The sequence below is a fragment of the Carica papaya genome, chromosome 7, assembly GCF_054855325.1.
Source record: "Carica papaya isolate Zhongbai chromosome 7, ASM5485532v1, whole genome shotgun sequence".
Lineage (NCBI taxonomy): Eukaryota > Viridiplantae > Streptophyta > Magnoliopsida > Brassicales > Caricaceae > Carica > Carica papaya.
Window position 1 is genome coordinate 22,787,570 of NC_142315.1, and position 18,404 is coordinate 22,805,973.

The following is an 18,404-nucleotide window of genomic DNA, read 5'->3' on the forward strand; positions in this document are numbered from 1 at the left end:
TGAATTTCACCGAGGTAAGTGAATGGTAAAAGTTTTATTATTGATAAAAGGATTTGTTGTAAATTATGCTCCATTGGTCTTTTTGGTGTTTTCTACACACCTTTACCTCCGTGACGGTGAGATATCGTGATGTCTTTACTGGGCTAGTGTAGCTCATTCCTTATTTAATCATTTCAGATCAGGAAGACATTGTTCCCGAGCCGGTTCCGCAGGAGGAAGACGAAGGGGACGCCTAAAGACTCCATAGTCATATTCGTAGCTTTTACTTTCAAGTTTCTCATTTAGGTAGTTTGATCTTTTATATTGTGAGCACGTTTTTGGTTCTAGTGTAAGGGATGTTAATCGAATTTTTGACTTCGCTTCCGCATTTGATATTTTTTAATATACATTTCATTTTAAATTTCCAGGGCGTTTACAAAAATTGCTTCCAATATTCTATTCTATTTTTTTTCGTTCTCAAACATATATATATACTCCAAATATTGGTTTTTCTAACTAATTAATAGTAATATCTAAATTTTCCAATTAAACTTTTTCGGTTCGTCTTGTAATTTTGCAAATAGCTGACCACCTGAGCGCGGTGGAAGATACGGTAATGTCGGTTTGTTTCCTTTCTCGATTCTCCTTGAAGCTTCCCTTAATCTTTACGTTCCTGTGCCGCCTTCAATGCTTATCTATTTCTTCTTCTCTTTTACTGTCTACTACTCATATTATATATATATCCCAAATATATTCATATTTAATTCATACAGTAAAAACTATTAACATATTACTTCCCCCATGCAACGTTCCTTTTTTTTTTTTTTTTTGTTTTTTACTACAGACAGCTAAGCTAGCTAGTATAACTTGTCCTTTAGATGTATATTTCTTGCTGACGTAAAATTTTGTATCCATGTATATATATAACGATGATTGTAAATACGTGTACGTACTGAAGCTAAACTTACACGCATGTATAAACATAAACATAAACCCTAGACTACTACAAGCAATATGACAAAGAAACGGCAGTTAAAAGCATCTGAGCTGACCATCATCAGCTGCAATGGCGTCAAGAGTGATCATGAAGAAAGGTTCAGTATACATGCACAAATGAAAAATAACTACTTTAACGTAAGACAACGCTTAAGTGCAATCACCCCCTCGCACAATCGGGTCTTTCTCTGTTCCTCTGTTTCTTCTGCATCATTGTCAGTGGATTCACTTACACGAAACAGCTTACCATCATCATCTTTAATGGTGATGACGACGATGAACAAGACGATTACCTCTCAAAAATGGCCTACCATGTCCATGAAGAAGAATTCAGTCTCTGAACCTTTTAGACACAACCATACCAACCTCAACCATATAATCCCACTCGATTTTAATAATATCAGCAATTTACCCAATTCTCATACCTGGAAATCATCCCCAGACGAACACCGCCTAATATTGGATTGTACCCAAGAAATCGTGCTGGTTATAAACCTCGAGCACCCGCAGGCGCCAAAGCTCATACGACATGCCTATGAAGAATGGGGTGTGTTTCAACTGACCAACCATGGCATCCCAATCACTATAATGCCCCATTTTTTTTTTCTTCAGCGGCGTTGTCTCAATTATATTAGTATACAGAACACCTGTATTTCATTTCAAATCAATCATATACATAAAGAAAAATACTGAAACCAATTATTCAATTTCTAAAAAAAATTCTCAATTGTAGACGCATCAATATAGTAGCTTACGAATTTCATAAATCTCTGTTTTTACACATGATTTACATTGCTACCAAATACGTAATTATCGTGTTCTACCAGTCGTAAATTTTGCTCTGTTTCATCTATACGCTAGGTTCAGAAATCTGCAACTCTAATCCAGTCTCCAGTCCTACTTCATATGTAATTGATAGGGAATGAGTATATACAACTCAGTATAGTAAATTTAAATCACAAATATAACATGAAAACCCAATTAAAAGCCCATTATTCTATGTTTTCCCTTCCCGTTACCTTGGTCATGCTTTCTTTTATACCCATAAGCCCCACTACTACTCATTTAACTCTACTGTAATTACCACGTCTCTTTGATGATAAATTGTTGATCATACTACGTGTGGTCACCCCATGACATCACCCACTCAGCCCTGACCTGACCACTCACCCATACTATTACCCCCATCCATTACCAATATCGGCGACCACTCTTTCCTTTTCCACCACTTGACCCCTAGCTGGCCATCCACCCACACACTGTTACTGTTTTCTTTCGTCACCAACATTGGCAACTCAACTCGTTACCAATTTGGCAACACCAGGCATCACCAATATCGACGATCGACTTACCCTTCTTAAGTGATGACAACCAATATCGGTGTCCCCACCTCGACCACCACTAATGCAACCTCACCCCATCCCTACTCAATAAGCCGCACATACATGCATATTTAACCCACACACCAGTCATTCCAACTTTAGTTATTACCAAACAACCAACCTTTCCATGCAGTTTTCAAATTTACAAGCATATTTATATAATATGCACAAATACACACCCACACAAATACACATCCACGTAAAATACACACACACACACAACCCTTACATGCACACACTCACTGTTCTCTAACGTTCATCCTAATCCCCTTTCTCTTCCACTCACTTCACCCCTCATCACAATTGCCACTGCCACTCTTTCCAACTGTTCCCACTCTCAGTCCCTCTCTTCCCTCATCTCTGTGTTTTTCGGCTCCCAGCAATCTTCTCTCTATCATTATCACCCACTCTTTATGCCTTACCCGACCATCCACAGCCGTTCTCCCTTCCTGTCTCCCTATCTCTCGCGGCATTCCACCTCCCATTCTCTCGTACATATTTTGTTTCTCCCGACTCACCCTTCTCGTACTAGTTCACCTCTCATCCCCACGGATTCTCTTACACCTATTCACTCATCGTCCTCCTTCCTCTAGCCCGTAACCGAAATCCTTCCTTCACTCTCCTATTCCTTACTTCCTCTACTTCCTTTTCTAGTTCCTTACACTATCTAGAAAACACATTTTCGTAGCTGTCGACCTCTCCTCCCATGGTTTCCTCTACTTCTCTTCACTCACAACCCCAACCGAACTGTTCCGCCACTCACTGTCTCTCTCCACTCTCCTATTTCATCAATCACCTATTTCCTATTTTTATTTTCTTTACTGTCTACACATTCTTTCAACATTTGCAGAAACAAATCCGTAGTTCACCATCATCCTATAGTTGAAATTTAAATTCACCATACCTCCGGTCTCCATCGTTTTCTGCACCTCTATAGCTTGCACCATCGCCTTCCTCCTTCTCCCGCTCTCTCTTCTCATTCCTTCCCTCTTCGACTTCTCTCTCTCTCTCAAATCTTCTATCACCAGTCTCCTCCTTCCCTTTCTCGTTCTCTCTTTTTCTTTTTTCCTCTATTTTTCCTTTTTCTTTTCTTTTTTTTGTTTTTTTTCTTTTTCTTCTTCCTATTTATACTCCACCTACTACTCATCCTGGCCGTCCATCCCATCTCACCATCTACACTCATCCTAGTCGTCCATTTCCTCTCACAAACCCACCTATCCTACCCGTCCATTTCATCCCCTAAACGAAACCGTTCACTCCTCTCTCTCTCCCATATATATATATATTTATATATTATTATTATTATTACCACATATATATATACATAAATACATTTTTTTCCACCCAAATCTCAATCACTATAATCACCCTCCTAAACGAAATCGAAAAGCAGACAAGAAGGCTGTTCGCATTGCTGACGAAACACAAGTTGCTGGCTGTTCGATCTCTGGATGGCTTAAATGGATACGACTTGGCTTGCATATCGGCATTCTTCCAGAAGCTAATGTGGTCAGAGGGATTCACCATAATAGGGTCGCCAGAGCAAGATGCCAGCAAACTTTGGCAGCATGATCACACCCATTTATGGTAAGTACATATCATGCTTCATGCATGCATGCTCTTCTAGATGTTGCCTTTCTCATTGGCAAATACTTCTCTTTTCAACTCTTCATTTCCACTAAACTTATGGTAGTTGTTGGGTGGTCCTGACCTCATCGACACTACCACGTCCAAGGATGAAAAAGAATCATAAACAAAATTTAAGTCTTAGATCAGCTCTACTTAATTACTTATGCAATTTTGAAGTGTTTCAAGAACGTAGACAATTTGACATATTTCATAAATGTAATGGCTTTAAATTTATACCAAAATAGTTTTTTTAAAAAATTTAAATACAGATCCAACCTCGCGTATACACAAGGACTTTCACGACGCTGTTAAGTGCTATCTTGTTAGGGGCTGAAGATACATAGAGGAGCTATGCGACTGTATGTTGTACCAGCGTTTTCACACATGCGGTTGGCCAACATACATGTAAAGAACAACTGGCAACAGTCGACTCAAGAAGACAAGTTGGCAAACTTGTCTTCTTGAGTCGACTGTTGCAAGTTGTTCTTTACATTCCCCCTCAAACTTGTCAAGGGAAGCGGTCGATTAACCAATCAAGTTTTTTCCTGAAATACTTAACCTACGTTTGTGATAAGGCCTTGGTGAAGCAATCGGCGGTCTGATCGCATGAGGGCACGTATCTAACATCGATAGCTCCTTTTGTCGCTTTGTCGCGAATGAAGTGAACATCAACTTCAATATGTTTGGTTCGTGAGTTAAAAATAGGATTGCTTGCAAGAGTCGTGGTACTCATATTATTGTACCAGGCTATCGGAGTTTGTGAAGTAGTGATGTTTATCTCTTTGAGTAAGGACTCCAACCAGATGATTTCACAAACAAGATGCGTAGGGCCCTGTACTCAGATTTGGCACTTGACTTTGATACAACATTCTGCTTCTTTAAACTCCAGGAGATCAAATTCTCTTTAAGATAAACGTAGTAACACAAGGTCGAGCAGTGATCATCCTTCGAGTAGGCCCAATCGACATCTGAATACCCAACAATATTTAGTCTGTCACTGGGTTTAATATGGAGTCCGATATTAGTCGTTTCTTTTAGATATCAAAGAACTCTTTTCAAGACTTTCATGTGAAGATCAGTTGGTTTTTGCATGAATTAGCTAAGTTTATTGAGAATGAACGATATATCTGCCCTTGTGTGAGTTAGATATTGAAGAGATCCTATCATTTTTTGATAGGGAGTTGGATCTTTTAGTTCTTCCCCTTTTTCAGTGGATAGGTTGTTGCCGATTACTACCGGTGTCGGATACGGTTTAGCAGAGAACATGTTGATTCTTTTAAGGAGTTCTTCAATGTATTTTGTTTGAGTAAGGAAGAGACTAATGTCATCCTGTGTTGCTTTGATGCCGAGGAAGAGATGAATGTCTTTAAGATCTTTGAGTGCAAATGAGTTATGAAGTTGGTTGATGACACTTAGCATCATCTCTGGTCTATTCCCTATAATAATTATATCATCAACATAAATTAGAATGAAGATTTTGGGTGTTTCTACAAGGAAGAAAAAGAGGGATGTATCTGTTAATGAGTTTTTGAAGCCCCATTCGAGCAGTGAGGATTTGAGCTTATCAAACCATGCTCTCGGAGCTTGCTTGAGTCCATAGAGAGCTTTACTGGGTTGAAAAATATAGTTAGGGTGTTTGGGATCTTCGAAGCCTTCCGGTTGCTTTATAAAAATTGTCTCTCTTAATTCTCCATTTAGGAAGGCATTGTTCACATCCAGCTATTTGATATTCCACTGTTTGTTACTGCTAACACTAGAATCACTCGAAGCATTAATGCCTTAATCACTGGGTAAAGGTTTGATAGAAGTCTATCGCAGGTGTTTAATGAAAACCCTTTACCACTAGTCTAGTCTTACTCCGTTGGAAACTTCCATCAGCGTTGGTCTTGATTTTGTAAACCCATTTGTTGCCAACCAGTTTCATTTCAGGGTGATGAGGAACCAGTTTCCATGTCTGATTGTTCCTGAGGGTAGACATTTCTTCTTTTATGGCCAATTTCCAGTGGGGAATTCTGATTGCTTTAGTGATCAAAGTAGGTGTTGTAAGATCTCTTACTAGGACTGCTTTGAATTGTTAGAAGTCTTGTGACAGGTTCCTCGGTCTAAATATCCCTACTTGAGCTCTGGACATCATTTGGTATTTTGGTGCTTCTGTCAGGATATTTTCAGCTTGTATTCTATCTTCTTCTTGATCTGATGGTGTTATGCTCTAACTGGGAGAAAATACCGGTTCTTCTTGCAATAAATTATCATTGGTCGGAGGATCTCTTAGTGAGTGTTGCGGTGAGGACTCTACCATAGGGGAGGAAGCTGGTGCTAGAGATTCTTCAACGATTTGTCTGCTTGAACTCCCTGGGAAAGGAGATGTAGGGATAGAAGATATATTCAGCCAAGAAGGTAATGGACTCTAGAGACAGTTTCAGGTTGATGTGTTTTCATGAAACCATGGTGATAGAGGAATTCTAGTTCATTGAAGTCTATATTTCTGGATACATAAATCTTGCCAGTGGAGTTGAGACATTTGTATCCTTTGTGTGGAGAACTGTAACCAAGAAAAACACATTTTGTTGAGTGGAAGGTGAGCTTGTGATTTTGGTATGGTCGTACACAAGGAAAATAGACACACCCAAAAGTCTTTAGCTGTTTGTAGTTAGGCTTTTTGTGGTAAAGCTTTTTAAGTGGCAAGGACTGATTCAAGATTGGTGTAGGCATTCTATTAATTAGGAATATGACTGTTTCAAAAGCATCAAGCCAATATTTCAATGGTACACTCAACTCAGTAAGAAGAGTGAGACCGATTTTGGTTATATGCCGATGTTTTCTTTCATCTCGTCCGTTTTGAGCTGATGAGTAGGGACATGAGTATTTAATCTTAATTCCATTATTTTGAAGAGTCTGGGCCAGGTCAGCGAATTCTCCTCCCATGTCTGATTGAAGACACTTTATTTTCTTTCCAAACTAGGTTTCTGTTTGGTGTTTGAACAGAGTAAAGGCCTGAAAAACTTCTAATTTTTATTTTAGTGGATAAAGCCAAGTGAACCAACTGTAATTGTCAATGAAAATTACATAATAACTATGAACAATTTCGAAGGGTGTTTTTGCATGTGATAAAGACAGAGAGTAAGGAAGAAGATGGGACTTGCCCAGTTGACATATATCACAAAATATGTTTTCATTAAACTTAAATAGTTCATTACATATTTTTAAGATGATAGATAAGGTTTTTGAAGGTGGATGTCCGAGTCTTCTATGCCACATTAATGTTCTTGATTAAGGGGTTTGGTTGTTTTTGCTAGTGATGAAGGCTTGACATGAAGGATGATAAAAAGGAATTGGTCTTGATGAGCCCAAGCAGTATAAGCCGTCTTTAAGCTTCCCTAACAGCAGCACCTTGCCTGTGGCTTTGTCCTTCACAAAACAAGAGGATGAGTTAAATATAACTTCAACATTGTTAGAGGAGGTAAGTTGAAAAACACTTAGTAAATTTTTATTGATTTTTGGTACACGTAGCACTTTGTTTAGAGTTAATTTTCTGTTTCTGGGAGTGTGAATGTTTGTCTTACCAATGCGTCTGATAGACATTTTCTCACCATTTCTAATCATGAGACTTTCACTTCCTTTATATTGTTGCTTCAATTGTAGTATGTTTGCATCTCCAGTTACATAATTTTTGCACCACTGTCAACATACCAAAGCGGATCTTCAAGGTTGTCTTCGAAAGTGGCTGAAAGGGTTGAGCTTTGATAGGCCTTTGGGGAGGTTTCTGGGATGGTTCCCATGCAGCTATTATCATAGCGATAATAGCAGTGAGCGGCAGTGTGTCCAATTTTGCCACACACTTAGCAGATTGGTTTGGAGTTGCCACTGACTCTTACTCCTCTTCTGGTGTTGTGACGACCTCCTCTGTTAAAGGAGCTGTTGCATCCTCCTCCTCTATTAATCGATTGAGAAAGTGAGTTATGATAGGTTCTGTTATTTCTGATGCTAGAGAAATGTGCTGAGGGACGTCCGAGGTTTAGAGTGACCGTTGTTATGTTGAGTTGTTCCAACCGTCTTTCATAGTTGAGCAGTTGAGATTGAAGTTTGACCCAACTTATGCTTTTTTTTTCATGATTTGACACACGAGTGAGTTGTATTTAGAGGAATCTAAGCCAGCAAGAACTTGAGAGGTGAGATCTTCCAATGTAACAGGGTGTCTTGCTAGGGTAAGGTTATCAGCAATTCTTTTGATGGATTTGAGATATTCTTCCATCTTCAAGTTGCCTTTTGCATTTTAACGAATTCCCTTTTGTAATAAATTATATTTGCTCTTGTTTTTACTGCGAAGAGGTCCCGGATTCCATCCCAGAGGAGTTTTGATGTTGAGTGCCTCATCAGTTTGGGGGCTATGTTTGTTTCAATCGAGCTGTAGAGCCAACCTAGTAACATATGATCTTGTGCAAACTAGTCTTCGAATTCTGGATTCACTATGATTTCGACTTCAATGCTTCCTTCTACAATTCCTTCTGTGTATTCTGGTGGGCTTGATTTAGCACCAGTGAGGAAACCTTCAAGTTTGTTTCCTCTTATGATTGAAAGTACCAAATTTGTTTAGAGGAGATAGTTGTCGTGATTGAGTTTTAGAGTATACACAGAGCTCATTGAGCTGCTAGACAAAATTTGAATTTTTTGAGGTGTTGGGTTAAAGGTTGAGGAGTTGTTGTTCTCTCCTACCTTAACCTTACTCTGATACCAAGTTAAGAAAACAAGTTGTTTTCTTAACTAATCAAGCAGTGAAATACATAAAATGTGTTTTTTATCCAACCCCCCTTTTTCAACCTCTGTTTTGATTTAGTGTTTTCCATCTTTTGTTTTTTCGCCAATAAAATATGTTTTCTGAAACTTCATAGGAAGCCAAAGCTTCACTCAAATTAGCGCATGTCCGTAAGCCTACCACACTACAATTGATTGAACTATTTTTTATAAATTTAATTTTTTGGAAGGATCCATTAAATCTGTTATTTAATATGGTGACAAAGCTGCAGTTCTCATATTTGTATATTGGTTCTCTTATCTCTACGAAAAATTAATTTAGCATAAAGTTTAGTAGACATGTACTTAATTTGCTTTTTTAGTTTGATGGGATTCCATGACATTTGTAAATGTAAATAATTGATTAAATATTTTTCTATAAATTTAAACTTTTGAGAAAAGTGGTTTAATCTATTATTTAGATAATTTTATTTAACATGATAACAATCTAAAATATTAATACTCGAATTCTAGTTGCTTCCTACTTTTACGAAGTAATTTAAGCATAAGTTAGAATTGATTTGTACTTAATATGTAAATGTAATTCCATCTACATACTTAGATGTGAGAGTACAATTAAAATATAAATAATATACGAGACTCTTTTCTTAAATTTTGAGAAAAATAAATTTTATTTATTAATGAAGCTTGAGCTTTTAAAAATGTAAATTATGTTGTATTTTTTCTTTATAATATGGAGCTAGTTGTTTAGTTTAGTTCACTTATTTTTAACTTATTATGAAGAAGATTGGTAAAATTGCATATCATTTAGCATTGCCACTTTATTTATCAAGTATTCTCATTGTCTTTTTATCTTAATATTATCGAAATACCAACTAGATGCTTCGTATATTTTTCCGCACGTACCTATTCAAATTTAGAAAAATTTATATTATGTTAAGTTCCCAATACGAATTTTGGATCATAAAAAAAAAAAAATAACACTTAAAAGTGATTCCATTGGTAAATTTTGTGGCAACATCATTCATTAGAAGAAACAATATAAGAACATAAAGATACTATAAAAGAAAAGTATTTGTATTTATTTATGACTTCTAGTAAGTAAAATTTAGATGACTAAAGTGGAGAATGTGATAATATTTAGTACTTACGTATTTACTGTGCACATGATTTGCATTGTTTAAGTAAATATTATGATTTATACATACTTTAAAGTGCCAATCTATAAAGTTTAAAAATCTAATAAGTAAAATATCATATTAATGATTTTATACTATCTTATATAACTTAAGAACTTATGAAACTTCATTATTAGATTTAGATGTTGAAAAGTTGCTTAATATTTTAACTCTTTTTATAAGTTGCTTAACAAGTTAAGAATGATAGAAAAATGATAAAAACACATTTTTGGAAGGTGCACATAAGAGAACTAGTGATTTTAAAGAGGTTTCTCCATGTTTTTGTTGGTTTATTACTAATTTGAAATTTAAGTCTGCTTTATCTATCTGCACGCTCCCATGTAATTTCAAAGAACACTTGTGTATATGATGCAAGTGTTGTATAGATGAATAAAGTTTATATATTCATGAAATTTTATACAGACTTGAGGATAAGTAAAAAATAAATTTATTTTGCGTATTATATTTTATTTGTAAACTTTATATAGATAATAAATATCTTGTAGAAAAAAATATTTGTACTTTGAAAAGTTAACAAAATTGTTAAAAATGGCTTAAACAAAGATTTGATGTTTTATAATAAGATTATTTTTGTAAAATCATAAAACACAAAATTATCTTTTTGGCATAGCTTATAAACCTTTTGTGAGAGCCTTTTTTTTTTTTTTTTTGAGCTTATAAAGTGGAGTTTCTTTATATATATATATATATATATATATATATAATTACCTTATAAACTATAGTCTTCCGATGGTATTTTGATTGACTTATTATCTTTGTTGTTCTAATTGCATTTTTATTTAACCTCTTAGTGTTTTTTTAAAAAAGAGTATCTTGAATATTTAATTTTTGTTCTTAATTTATAGAATTTCATAAGTTGTCAATTGTTTGGTAAAAATTAAAGCTTTTAATGAATAATTTCAAATAAAAAATATATAGTAGTTTTCGATTAACATTTTGATCAAATTTGTAATACTCAAATTAATTTAATTGTAATTTAAATTAATTTATAAATATAATTTTCGAATTTTTTGAATTTTAATTTAATGTAAAAATGAAGAAAAATAGGAAGTGGATGAAAATGAAAATAATTTTGGAAAAAAAGAGTGAAAATTTGGGTTGTGAAGATATTTTTGAAGGAAAAATCCGAAACTGAAGGTTAAAACGCAATTTAGAAAAGTTGTGCCACGTAGGATGGCCAATCAGCAGCCCCGACAAAGCAGAATGTGCTGCATGGCAATGAACGCTGACGCGGTGCCACGCGGGAGGTCATACGGGCGATCTGCGTACCCGCGATTGGATGACCCAAATTCACTCCCGCACGCACGAACGGCTTGGATGCGTTTCCTCCCCAAACGCGATCAGATGGTCAGATTTAAATGCGATCAACGGTTCAGATCCACTTCCTATTTAAACACGATAGGACGACTCAGATCAAATTGCGATGAACGGTTCAGATTCACTCCCTATTTAATCGCGATCGGATGGTCCAGATCAAACGCGATTGACGGTCTATATTAAAAGGAGATGAATATAAATAACCCTCCTCACACCAAACCCTAACCCTAGCCGCCAGACACCCTCGTCGGAGAAGACCCACCCGCGCCGGGGCTACTTCCGACTGCCAAAAGAGGTAATTTTTTTTTTGCTCGGAATTCAATTTTAAACATCCCCATGGTTGAATCAGAGAAAAAAGATTGGCGGATTGGCCAAAAACCGCAGGCAAATCCTGGTGGCACCACCGTAGGAAATTTTAAAAAATATCTCCGATGAGACCCTTCCTGATTCTCGTTCTGCGTAATTCTTTCACTATTTTAACCACCGTTCTTGTCTCTGCAGATTGACCGAAGCAAAATACCCAATCGCGAAGGTGAGCCGGCGGAGCCGTTGCACCAGAGAACCCCGTCGCGGTGAGTTTCAGTTTTTTTATTTTTTTGGCCAACCGAGGCCTCTTAACGTGTTTTCTTGTAGGGATTGATACAAAATCAGACGAAAGCAGCCAACCTAAGGCAAATCTTTGCTGCAGGCAGTGGCACCGTCACACGGCGAAGCTGCTGTTCCAGAACTCCTGAAATCGGCCAAAAAAGAGGTCTTTACACCGATTTTGGATTTTTAGAATATTTGTAGGTACTTGTAGCGTGTTTTAATCGCCAAAGAAAAATTCAAGAAACTCGGAGACTGCTAGTAGGCCCAATTAACAAGTTTAGCTTTTCGGGCATCAATTTGAGTAAGAATTCCTCACATTTCTCTATTATGAAATTGAAGTCTAATTAACAATAATACAGTATTTTGTGCAATTTAAAAAAATATCTATAATTAATTACAAGTTACTAATGGAGCCAGAATTGAAAATTATTCTCTGTTGATTTATTTTACAGTTTTGAATGCATGATAATATCTGATTGATCGATTTTATGGTTTTGAATGCATGTATTGCTGCCTTATGTGACTATTGTTAAATTTAGAAACTAAGATGTGATTGCATTCCCTGATGCATGTTGTGTTTGTTTTATGTGATTACGGTTGAATTGGAAAACTAGAGATTTAAGGTAAATAGAAAATACTGTGATTAAGTGAATGGACGACATAGTAGCCGTACTGGATATTCTGGAAGATGGTAGACGGATCGGGTACATAAGGAACCCTACTGTGAACGTTGCCTCATACCGGATGGGGTATCGAGGTTTGGTAATTTGGTGCTCATACTAAACGGGTATGGGGATGACCCGTTTCACCCTTATACAGAACGGAGTATTGAGATTTTGTAATTTGGTGCTCATACCGGACGGGGTATGGGGACGACCCGTTAATTGAAAATATTAAAGGAAAGAGTTCACGCATTGTGGGGACATCCTTATGAACCCCCATGGATACTAGTACGCTGATAAAAGAGAAACTATTGTTCCAACCGATTGCATATGAAATCATGATATGTGTTATGTTATTAACTGTACAGGTTGTTTTTGTGAATCTCGCTACGGTAAGTAGACGGTAAACGATTTTGTTATGATAAATGACTTTGATTAATTAAGAGCTTTATTTGTTGTTTTAATTTTTCTACCAACTTTAATTTCTATGTCGGTGAGTAGCCTGATATTCTTACTAGACTAGTGTAGCTAATTTTTTTATTAACTATTTGAGATCAAGAAGATCAAGATCCAGAGCCTGATTCACAAGAGGGTTGCGAGTAGGATGCTAGTTTGATTTATTTTCTGTTTATTTTCTTATTTTTTTTTAATTTTTCTTCAAAGGGTAATTCTCGTGGCACTATTTGGTACTTTAAGTTATTATGTAAGGAATGTAAACTCTAACTAATTATTTGACTTTCGCACTTAATTTATGATTTATTTCTTTTAAAATTTTTTGGGTCGTTACAGATGGTATTAGAGCCGCGTTCCTCGGACCTATTCCTTACATAAATCCTTAGGAAACACCAAAAACAATGAATTATTACTCAACTATTCCTTGTGAAATGCAGGTAGAGATAGATGAGGAGAGGAAGACCCCCACTAAACCGAGCAGTCCAAGAGGGTTCGTTATGAGAGGATGTTGACTGGTTATTTGAGATGGTGGAGAGACTTATCACTGCCCAACAAGCCTGAGAGGAAAGGAGGGAGCTACCTGACCCTCTCCTGCTACCATAGGTTGAGCCACCTCTACAGCGAGAGGATCTCGAGCCACCTCGGTACGACCCTACTCCTTCACAGTACCACCCGGCACCATCACAGTATGATCCGGTGCCCCAGCCACAGTACCACTTGGCACCACCACATTATGGCCTGGTGCCCCAACTGCATCACCCGGAACCACCACAGTACAATACAATGCCCCCACCGTATCATCCAGTACCACCACAGGGCCATCCAGTACATCATCAGCACAGTCCAGTCACTCTTCCACGGGACCCAGCTTCTCTTATGATGGACCTAGACTACATCGAGAGGTATAAAATACTAAACTCATCTACTTTTGCAGGGGGATCCTCATTTGAAGAGGCTGAGTACTGGTTAGCTGAGACAGAGAAGGCCTTCACGACGCTTGGGGTGATTCCCGAATAGAAAGTCATCCTTGTTACCTACATGCTGGTAGGAGAAGTAGACCGCTGGTGGCAATGCAAGCAGGCTACCCTGCCCGTTTCAATCGCCACGTTAGACGCCGGGTCAGCAGCTTTGACCAACTAGGACGTGCCAAGTGGCAGAGACACTGATGCGGGAAGCCACACGGGGGGGCCCCATGGGCGATCCGTGTGCCTACGATCGAACGATTAAGGTCTGCTCCCGCGTGCACGGACGGCCTGGATGCGCTCCCTCCTAAATGCGATCAAACGACCAGATTCAAACGCGATCGGACGGTCCTGAGTGGATCGCAATTGACGACCCAGATTGGATCGCAATGAACGGTCTAGATCAAACTTGATGGACGATCAAGATCAAAAGTGAATGGATATAAATAACCTCCATCCGCACCAAACCCTAACCCTAACTGTCAGAACCCCTCACCGAGGAGTTGACCACCGCCACCCGTTGCCGCACCGGAACCCTTTTCGATCGCCAAAAAAGGTAAAAACTTTTCTTTTTACACAAAATTTAATTTTAAGCTCACCATGGACAAATAAGAGTGAAAAGACTGGTCAATTGGTCGGAAAACACCAGCGAAGCCCGGCGGCACAGCCGCGGAGAATTTCACAAAACGCCTCCGATGAGGCCCTTCTCGATTCCCGTTTCGTGTAATTTTTTCACCTTTGTGATCACTATTTTCTTCTCTACAAGTTGACCGCAAAACACCTAACCGCAACGTGAGCTGGAGGAGCCACCGCACCGGAGAGTCCCACCGCCGGTGAGTTTCAATTTTTCGTATTTTTTCGACCAATCGATGGCCTTTAACGTGTTTGCTCATAGGAATCGATGCAAAATCGGCTGAATTCAGACAAAAACGACCAAAAATTGCCAACCCGAGGCGGACTACCGCCACAGGCAGCGGCATCGTCGGCAGAGCACGACAGAGCCACCGTGCCAGACTTTTGAAATTGGTCGAGTGGGACCTGGGACTGATTTTGTATTTATTTGGAACAATTATAGGTACTATTAGAGCATTTCAATTTTCGGAGAAAAATTCAGGGAACCCAAGGAACGCCCATAGTTGCAGTAAATCGTTTAGCTTTTTTAGCATCAAATTATGTAAGGTTCCCTCACCCTATTCTCTATCGTAGAACTGAATTTTAAATAAATAATAATATGGTATTTTGTGCGATTTTAGTAAACATGCATAATTAATTACAAGTTGCTAATAGAGCTGGAACCGAAAATTATCTACTGTTGTTGTTGATTGTTTTTACAGTTTACCTACATGATGGTATCTTATTTATTTATTTTATGGCTTTGAACGCATGTATAGTTTATTTTACGTGTTTACTGCTGAATCGAGAAAAATGAAGTTTAAACGGTAAAGAAATTGTGTGATTAAATGATTAAATGAAAATGCAGTCTTATTGGATATCCTGGGAGATGGTGGATGGACCGGATACATAGGGAACCCTACTGTGAACGTTGTCTCATACCGGATGGGGTATAGAGACTTGATAATTTAGTGCTCATACCGGATGAGGTATGGGGACGACTCGCTTCACCCTCATACAGAACGGGGTATTGAGGTTTGGTAAATTAGCACTCGTACCGGACGGAGTATGAGGACGGCCTATGATTGAGAATGATAAATGAAAAGGTTCATGTGTAGCGAAAAAATCCCTATGAACACCCATAGATACCAGTAGACTGGTGAAAAGAGTAATAGTTATTGTTTGGTTTATTGATAATGGATATGGATTTATAATATGTACTATGATGGTTGATTATGCATGAGATATTGGTCTATATGATATTATTGTTCTTACAAGTTATTTTCCTAAATTTCACGATGGTAAGTGAACGTGAAATAATTTTATGATTGATAAATGAATTTTTTTAAATTTAATGCTTCATTAGTGGTTTTCAATTTTATACCAATCTTCATTTCTGTGTCGGTGATATAGTGTGATATCTTTACTGGGCTAATGTAGCTCATTCTTTATTTAACCATTTCAGATCAAGAGGACCAGATTTCAGAGCCTGATCCGCAAAAAGATTGCGAGTAGATGCTAGATATTTTCTATTTTCCATTTGTTTCCTTATTTCTCGTGTTTCTTTCAAAGAATAAATTGCGTAATGCTGTTTAGTACTTTTAAGTTATTGTATAAGGAATGTAAACGTTAACCTTTTATTTTGCTTTCACACTTAAGTTATTATATGTTTCTTTTGGCTATTTCCGGGGTTGTTACACATACCGGACGGGGTATTGAGGTTTTGTAATTTGGCACTTACATTGGACGTGATATGGGAACGACCCATTAATTGAAAATGTTAAAGGAAAGAGTTTACGCGTTGTGGGAACATCCCTATGAACCCTCATGGGTACCAGTAGACTGATAAAAGAGAAACTATTGTTCTAACCGATTGCATATGAAATCATGATATGTGTTATGTTATTGACTCTACAGTTTATTTTTGTAAATCTCGTTACGGTAACTAGACGGTAAACGATTTTGTTATGATAAATGAATTTGATTAATTAAGAGCTCTATTTGTTGTTTTAATTTTTTTACCAACCTTCATTTCTGTGTTAGTGAGTAGCGTGATATTTTTATTGGATTAGTGTAACTCATTCTTTTATTAACAATTTCAAATCAAGAGAACCAGAATTTAGAGCCCGATCTACAAGAGAGTTGCGAGTAGGATGCTAGTTTTATTTATTTTCTGTTTATTTCTTTAATTTTTTGTATTTTTCTTCAAAGGGTAATTCCCGTAATAATATTTGGTATTTTAAGTTATTGTGTAAAAAATGTAAATCCTAACTAATTATTTTACTTCTGAACTTAATTTATGATTTATTTTCTTTGAAATTTTCTAGGTCGTTACAAAATTTGTCTAACAATATTAAAAGGTTTAGTTGGTTTTGAAAGCTTTTATTTTATTTTATTTATAACAATTGTATCTAAAAAAATAAATTAAATGAAACACCTTCTATAATAAATATTATTAAATTTTAATATATAATATAGGAATATAAACTAATAATATTAACAATTAAATCAGGCAGAAAAATGCAAGAAAAGTGAAAAATAGAAACAGGCAACTGAAACCGCAGGTTCAGACATCTGTGGACAGAAAAGGTAGAATATTTTTTAGATATAATATTTTTGTTATTAATAATATATTCATTTAGTTTATTTACTTACAAAGTTACGTACTAAAATATTCATGTTAGTTAAATTTTTTTTATTCAATAGTAATTTTTAAACGTTCACAACCACCAGCGTGATATATGCGTGTGTGTATATATCCATATATATATATATTTATGCAGCAGTATAATGGAAGAGTACCAGAAGTTGATGAAGGGACTAAGCCAGAAAATAATTAGGTTGATGCTTATGTCACTGGGTCTGCCCGTGACCAAAACCAGATCCTCTCTTCAAGCCCAATCTGCTCTCCAACTCAACTCCTACCCGGTCTGCCCGGATCCGGATCGAGCCATGGGTCTGGCCCCGCACAACGACTCATCGCTTCTCACTTTGCTCTACCAAGGCAACGTCAGCGGCCTCCAAGTCCTCAAGGAAAATCTCGGGTGGGTCCCGGTGGAACCCGTATCCGATTCGCTCGTTGTCAACGTTGGTGACCTTGATGCATATAACCACCAATTCCCTCTTCAGAAACGTCCTGCACCGTGCGGCCGTGAACAGGACACGTCACCGCATATCGGTAGCCTACTTCTACAACCCGCCAAAGAACACGAAGATCTCACCGTTGATTAAGTTGACGGACGTTGACCATCCTCCACTATATCGAGCGGTGACATGGGAGGAGTATCTGGACGCTAAGGCGACGCATTTTAACAAGGCTCTCGACTGGATCCGTTGCGAGAAACAGATCTAAATAATTATGTTAGTGATGTAATTTAACAAGAAAGTTTCAATATAATATTGGACAGTAAGGGGTTGTTGTTTAAATCTGAAAACTAAAAATTTCTATTCTGGTATGTGCATGCATGAAACAATTGACTAAAGGTACTCAATGTAATTTACTGCTGTTGCAGGCAAAATCATATTAATCGGGTTCGTTTAGCATGACCATATATATATCTAACATACACGTGTACACATACACTTCTAAATTAATGAAATAATTAATTCATAACATAAATATATTAAGTGCAGATACATAATGGTGTAATATTTAGTTATAATTTAATTTGTCAATGAATATATCAGACTTACAATTACAGGTACGAGTTGCTGCTGAAGCTGATGCTTGCAGGGCATAGTATACAGCATCTACACAGATGTGAGTTTTTACATGCATATATGTATATATGATTATCCTGGCGTCTGCATGTATATATATTTTATAGGACAAGAAGGTGACATTTTTTTCTTTGGTGGAAGGATATGCTTCCG

General features: G+C 37.2%; 1 pseudogene; it reads left to right on the forward strand.

The window, feature by feature from the left end:
• The first annotated feature begins 993 nt into the window (after positions 1 to 993).
• LOC110818550 (gibberellin 3-beta-dioxygenase 3 pseudogene) lies at positions 994 to 17,883 on the forward strand (annotated as a pseudogene).
• Positions 17,884 to 18,404: the final 521 nt, after the last annotated feature.